Source organism: Leopardus geoffroyi, chromosome A3, assembly GCF_018350155.1.
Source record: "Leopardus geoffroyi isolate Oge1 chromosome A3, O.geoffroyi_Oge1_pat1.0, whole genome shotgun sequence".
Lineage (NCBI taxonomy): Eukaryota > Metazoa > Chordata > Mammalia > Carnivora > Felidae > Leopardus > Leopardus geoffroyi.
The window spans coordinates 113,724,265-113,731,689 of record NC_059336.1 but is presented as its reverse complement, the minus strand read 5'-3'; the positions used below and the strand labels follow the sequence as shown (position 1 = coordinate 113,731,689).

The following is a 7,425-nucleotide window of genomic DNA, read 5'->3' as shown; positions in this document are numbered from 1 at the left end:
CATCCCAATAGCAACAAGCACACCCACCACCCAGATCTTGGTTTCCATAACCTTTCTCCAATGGAAGGAACCATGGCTCCTTGGAAGGCTTCTAGCCCTGGGAAGGTAATATAGAAGAGGGGTCTATAGTGTCAGAAAATAAGGGAGTGCTAAAACCAACAAACGAACAAAAAAAGGTGAGGGGTATGTTAAAGGGAGCCAGGAACCAATTGAAAAGGCTCCCAGCGACCAAAGCTAGAACAATATTAACAATAAAACAAATCTTAGTATCAGATTATAACCTAAAGTGTAAATAAATACCTATGAATCCATATTAATATGAATAAATGATTGAAAAATAAATGGGGGAAAAGAGACAAACTTTCCCTGCAGAAGAATTCAAAATAATTTGTGTGGATACTCCACACTCAAGGAGATGGAACATAACTCCTTACCCCTTAAGTGTGGAGTACATATGATGACTTCCTTTCAAAGAGTTCAGGATGGAATGTGGGAAGAAGAGAGTAAGCTTGCAGTGCAGAAACCTGACAAACACGACCCCAGCCAGGTGATCAAAGTTCACATCAGCAGAGATAAGTCATCTTTCTATTTGTCTCACATATTCCTTATTTCTTCTTTCTTGCCTTCTCTTAGACTGATTATTATTTTTATAATAATATTTTATCCCCTCTACTAGCTCTTAGCTATGCCTTTATTATTTTTTGAATGGTGGCTCTAGTGACCTCAATATGCAACTTTAATATATCCTTGTCTATATTAAATAAATATTATGGCACTTCATGGATGAAGTCATACCCCTAAAACACTTTTATTCCATTTTACCCCTTCGTTCCTTAGCACCATTTTTTTATGTGTTTTACATATAAATCCCACAAGGCTTGCTATTATTTTTATCTAAACATTCAAACATCTTTTAAAGATTCAAAAAATGAAAGATAGTCTTTTCTATTTACCCACATATTTACTTTTTTCCAGTACTTTCCATTCCTTCCTGTAGATTCAGGCTTCCATCTGGCATAACTTCCCTTTAATTCACAAAAATCTCTAGTTACTGTAGTGATGTAAACAAAATGGCCCATTTATAATACATAAGATCTGTTAATAACACATTCTGTCAGATCTTGTTTGTTTGAAAATGTCTTTATTTCCTCCCTTTTTCTGAAGTATATTTTAATAGGATGTATAATTCTAGGTTGATATTAAATTTTTTTTGTTATTTATTATTTGCTTTTTTTGTTATTTGTAATCATTTTATTTGTTATTTTTTTCATTTGCCACTTTAACAGTGGTATTCCATTATCTTCCAGATTCTATTATTTCTGTGTGTAAGTCAGTTGTCATCTGTGTTTCTCCTCCCAATTCCCCCACCCAAATAAAGTGTCTCTTTTTCTCCTCTGGCTTTTTTTGGGGAGGCGGTATGACAGAGGCCTGATCCCTTGATATTGCCATACATGTAAAAATATATAATTTAAAGTCAGGGAAATAATAATCAGGTCAGTGTTACCTCCCTTCCTTCCCTTTGGCACAGCTTTTTCAACTGGCTTCCTTTCTAGCTTCTTCCTTCAAAATCCTGGAGTGTGAGGGGCAGGGGTCACTTCTTGGCAGCTTCCACTTGAGCTGCCAAAATCTGCTGCTTTCTGAGCAGCCAGGAATATGGCCCACTTCTTCTGGAAAGCTGCCAACTCTCCTGAACTGAGGTCCTTTGCCACACGAAGGCCCAGGGAATGGGAAGAGCCAGTGAACAATAGACAACAGGGGCACATCCTGCAAGGCAAAGGCATCATCCTGTGCTTTAACTCAGGCGATCTCATACACATACACCAAGCCTGGCACCTTCTTCCCTGTCTGCCAGGCCCCCCTTCTCAATCCCAGCAGCTGCCTTCAGAAAATAGGAAACAGTGAGCTATCCAATTTTGATTTCACATGTCCTGTCAGGCTTCACAAAACTCTTGGTGGGCAAAGGAATATCTTCTTCTTTTTTTAATGTTTATTTGTTTTTCAGAAAGAGAGAGAGAGAGTGAGCATGAGCAGGGAAGGGGCAGAGAGAGAGGGAGACAGAATATCTGTGCTGACAGCACAGAGCCTGATGCAGGGCTTGAACTCACAAACTGTGAGATCATGACCTGAGCCGAAGTCCAATGCTCAACCAACTAAGCCACTTAGGTGTCCCAGGAATGCCTTCCTTGATGTCCTTTGTCTTCTTCTTCTTTTTTTTAATGTTTATTTATTTTTGAAGGAGAGTGAGACACAGTGTGAGTGGGGGAGGAGCAGAGAGGGAGACACAGAATCTGAAGCAGGTTCCAGACTCCGAGCTGTCAGCACACAGCCCAGCATGGGGCTTGAACCCACAAGCTGTGAGATCATGACCTGAGCTAAGTCAGATTTTTAAGTGACTCAGCCACCCAGGTACCCTGATGCCCTTTGCTTTCTCATTGAACTTCTTGCAGAACTGGTTGATGAAGACGCCTCGCTCACTTAGGATGGGGCCTCCTGGGCACCTGGACATGGTCTGGGCTGCCCACATGATAGTCTGAATCATGCTGCTGGCCTTAGGCTTCCTGAGGGCCTGAGTGGCCCAGCTCGGCTTCAACATGGTGAGGGGTTCGGTCCTTAGATCACTTCGGAGCAATAGTAAGAGCAGCAGCTTCAGCACTGCCACCCTGGATTCCCCTCTGGCTATTTTTAAAGAATTTGTCTTCTATCTTTGATTTTCAGTGACTGTCATGTGCCTGGGAGCAATCTTCTTTCTATTCATCCTGTTTGCAGTTTGGTGAGTTTCTTGCATATGCGGTTTCATGTCTTTTATCAGTTTAGAAAATTCCTGACTGTTTTATCTTCAAATATTTCTTTTGCCCAGTTTTCTCTCTCCTTGCTTTCTGGGACTCCAATTCTATGCATGTAAGACTATTTGATATAGTCCCCTGAGTTTCTAATATTTTTGTTTTTAATATTTTTAAAATTTCTCTGTGCTTCTCTTTGGATCATTTATATTGACCTATCTTCAAATTCTCCAATGCTTTTTTCCCCTGTGTCCCGTATTCTGAGCAATTTAATTCTTTTACCCTTCGTTGTGTCCACAGCTCTTCACTATTCACTAGCTTTAAAGAATTAAATACACAGATATAGATGTAGATGTAGATATAAATTTTCCCTTGGAAAGAGCATCAGTCTTTCATAATTGTCTACATTGCAGTGGTTGTTAAATAATCTTAAGTCATCCAGGGAACTTGTTACAAATTCATATTCCTAAGAAATGCCATCAGAGGGGTGCCTGGGTGGCTCAGTTGGTTAGGCGTCCGACTTCGGCTCAGGTCATGATCTCGTGGTCCGTGAGTTCGAGCCCCGCGTCGGGCTCTGTGCTGACTGCTCAGAGCCTGGAGCCTGTTTCAGATTCTGTGTCTCCCTCTCTCTCTGACCCTCCCCCATTCATGCTCTGTCTCTCTCTGTCTCAAAAATAAACGTTAAAAAAAAAAAAAAAAAAGAAATGCCATCAGACACCAGACAATATCTAGGGTACTAAAAAATCCTCCAGATGGTTCTGATGCAGGAGTCCCCAGGAACCCTTTGAAAAACTCTCATTTGTTAAAAGCGTAAAGTCAATAACTAGTTGGCAGTTGGAAAAGGCAAATCAGCATTAATTGAGACCTAAGACCATCAACAAAGCTATCAGATTGCTTTACTAAGCCCAAATTTAAAAACAAAACAACCTAATTTAAACAAATGGGTACACATGGAAATAGACACAGCCTAAAATTGTCGAAAGCCAGGAAGTTGCTTCATTTCAGATGGTATTGATTTCACGTTGGACTGTGGCTCTTTAGTAAGCCAACTGGAGACATAGACAACTTGGGGAAACAAGATTTTCATAGATCTGTTCGTTTGTGTTCGTGGGCTAGTTCAATTCTTGAGGGTCTCTAGAGAGAAATATAAGGTTTTAAGACCTGAAACAAATACCAAGAGCCAAAGACATTAACTGGCATATTATGTAGCTAATTTTTAAACAAACATACCAGAAACTGTACATTCAAATGAGTGCTGTCCTCTTCAACAGGGTATGTAATGCAGAAGGACAAAGACAAATAAGTTGAGTATCAATACCAATTCATTGGTTTGGTGCCCCAAAAAGCTGGATCTGGTTCAGTAGGAAAGAGTGCTTTCATCTACTAGCAAGATCAGCCACGAGCATGGTAGGGGACGGTGGGGACACACAGACTGTATAACTACCTTGCTGGTTTAATAGTAAGATCTCTGGATTAGGGGTTTGAGGATCTGAACTTGAATCTTGGTTCTACCATTTACCAGCTGTGAGATTTTTGAAAACACATTTTGTGAGCCTCAGTTTCTTTAATTTAATGGCAATTAGTCCTAAACAACATTTCCACTGTCTCTTTCATAGATATGTATGTGATAGCCCCTTTATAATTTATAAAGAAATAGTCATAAGTTATTCAAAGTCACTTTGGTGGGCTATGGTCTTAGTCACAATAATTTGGTCATTGCACGTAATACTTTGGGAGTGAATTGACAAACAGTTTGAGCAACTTGGAAAAAGGACTTTTATATGTACCTTGTTTTTATAATTCAGCCAGATCACTGACAAATTGATCACGACCTTTGGATCCAAATGACATGGTTCTTCCCCCAAATAAAATTCACTATCAATGGATGAAGATTTGGTACTCCTGAATTATTAAATAGGGTATGCCACAGGCTTTTGGAGATTCTTCACAAAGAGGAATTCCTAAAATGATTTGTGCAATGGCAGCCTCATTAGTGTAAGAGTATGATTTTCTTTTTTTTTTAATAATTAAAAAAATAGTTTTTAATGTTTATTTAAAAAAAATTTTTTTTTACGTTTATTTATTTTTGAAACAGAGAGAGACAGAGCATGAATGGGGGGGGGGGGCAGAGAGAGGGAGACACAGAATTGGAAGCAGGCTCCAGGCTCCGAGCCATCAGCCCAGGGCCCGACGCGGGGCTCGAACTCACGGACCGCAAGATCGTGACCTGAGCTGAAGTCAGATGCTTAACCGACTGAGCCACCCAGGCGCCCCAATGTTTATTTATTTTTGAGACAGAAAGAGACAGAGCGCAAGGAGGGAAGGAACAGAGAGAGAGGGAGACACAGAATCCAAAATAGGCTCCAGGCTCTGAGCTGTCAGCATAGAGCCCAACGCGGGGCTCAAACACATGAGCCATGAGATCACAACCTGAGCCAAAGCTGGACACCCAACCAACTGAGCCACCCAAGCACCCTGAGTATGGTCTTCTAACAGTATTACATTGAAGGCCAAAATTCACTTGAATGTGTAACTGCCTGTTTAATAAACGAGTCATTTTGCATCATACACCCATGGTGTGTATAGCAATATTACCATGTATTGAATCAGAATGATGCTTAGAGGCTACTCCTGCAGTAATCTCTAGGAAGGCACAGTGATGTAAACAAGGAGCCCAAGTGAATTCCCAGCCTCTGATAGAGATGGAATTAGAACTCTGCAGTTCTTATTGATAATGTTAGTCTCTAAGCAACCAACTATTGGCAACTTCAGAATTATGAAATACAGATTTCATACAGCTGTGAAAAATCCTGTGTTGTCCATAAACAACTACTGTGATTATGGAGAAGCAAGAAATATTGAAAGGAAAGCAACCAAATAGTCCTTGGGAGGAGTGTCTTTCTGCATTGGCATCTGGACTTTTGAAGGGGTTGCTGACACAATTCTAATCCTATGAAACTGGGTCATGGGGGGTGGGGCCCTGCCCTGGGCCCTGAGCTTTTGAGGGTCATACTGTGGCCTTCCTCTCTTCATGAGGGAAAGAGTCCTAGAGACAAAGGATGTGCCACTTTAAGTCCAATGTGGTAGGAAGAATTCTAAGACTGTACCCAAGATTCCTATCAATCAAGAGAGAGACTGTCCTGGGTGGGTCTGACCTAATCAGGTGAAATCCCTTAAAAAGGGGACTGAGCCCTTCCTAATGAGAAATTTTCCTCCTGGCCTTGAAGAAGCAAGTTGCCATTAGTTCTGCAGCCTCACAGAACTGAATTCTGCCACCAACCAGTGAGCTTGGAAGAGGACCCTGAGCCTCAGATGAGTCTCCCAGCCCTGGTTGACATCTTGATTACAGCCTGGTGAGAGCCTGAGCTGAAGACCAAGCTAAGCCATGCACAGACTCTTGTCCCCTGGAAACACCAAATAATAAATACCTGCCGTTACAGCACAGAACACTGGTTCACCCACATTCATCTTCTAGTTAGTGGTACACGAAGTATGGCATGTGTGCTACTGGTCCATGGTGAACTAAATACAGAAAGTAAGAGTAAATTTTCAGTACTTTCTATGGCAATTTGATACTTCTCAAACATTTTAATGGTATTTTACCATTTAACCGAAAATATAGGTCCCCAGTAGAGTGGACAATTTTTGAAATGTCTATTTTGAGAGAGAAAGAGAGGGTGAGCATGTGAGCAGGGGAGGTAAAGAGAGAGTAAGAGAGAGAGAGAGAGGGGGAGAGAGAGAGAAAGGGAGCGAATCCCAAGAAGGGTCCACGTTATCAGCACAGAGCCCAACGTGGGGCTCATTGGTGAGATCATGACCTGAGCCGAGATCAAGAGACGCTCAACCAACTGAGCCACCCAGGTGTGCCAGAGTGGACAATTTTAAAACCCAACTAAAAGTAGCTCTTCACCAGAGAATCAGGGAGTCCTTTCTCTAGTCTGCCTGTCAAGTAGTGCTGCTGATGAACTAACCTGTCGCAGACTGTGAGTCTGAAGTTCTCTCTTGTCCAGCAAGAGAGTGGACGCAGAAATGAGAATGAGAGGGGTGCCTGGGTGGCTCAGTTGGTTAGGCGTCCGACTTTGGCTCAGGTCATGATCTCACAGTTCGTGGGTTCTAGCCCCGTGTCGGGCTCTGTGCTGACAGCTTGGAGCCTAGAGCCTGTTTCGGATTCTGTGTCTCCCTCTCTCTCTGCCCCTCCCCTGTTCACGCTCTGTCTCTGTCTCAAGAATAAATAAACATTAAAAAAAATTAAAAAAAAAAAAGAAATGAAAATGAGAGAGACTAATGTCCAGGAGGAGACAAGAGCCCCAAACAGCAGTTTCATCTCCGTATTTATTGAGCTCACAAGATATTACCCATGTGGTGAACGTGAAGAAAACAAGATCTTACACACGTGAACGTGGAGAAAACAACCAGATAGTAATCATTAACTTGTGTGTGTCAGAAGCAAAGGGTCTGGGGGGCAAGTGGAGTTTGTGACATTGGCATCAGATGGAAAGTAATTTCCTGCAGGTGATATAACGAGTTACTCGTGATTCCATTACAATATCTCGCTAGCGTTTTTGCCCTGTGGTGGCAGCTTTCTGCCCTAAGATTTTTCTAACCCATTTATGGAAGTAAAACCTACTTCCCCACACTAACCCTA

The 7,425-nt window shown here is 41.8% G+C and overlaps 1 pseudogene; it reads right to left on the bottom strand.

Annotated features, from left to right (window-relative positions):
- Window positions 1-1,591: 1,591 nt before the first annotated feature.
- Window positions 1,592-2,593, bottom strand: LOC123581430 (annotated as a pseudogene).
- Between the last annotated feature and the right edge of the window lie 4,832 nt (window positions 2,594-7,425).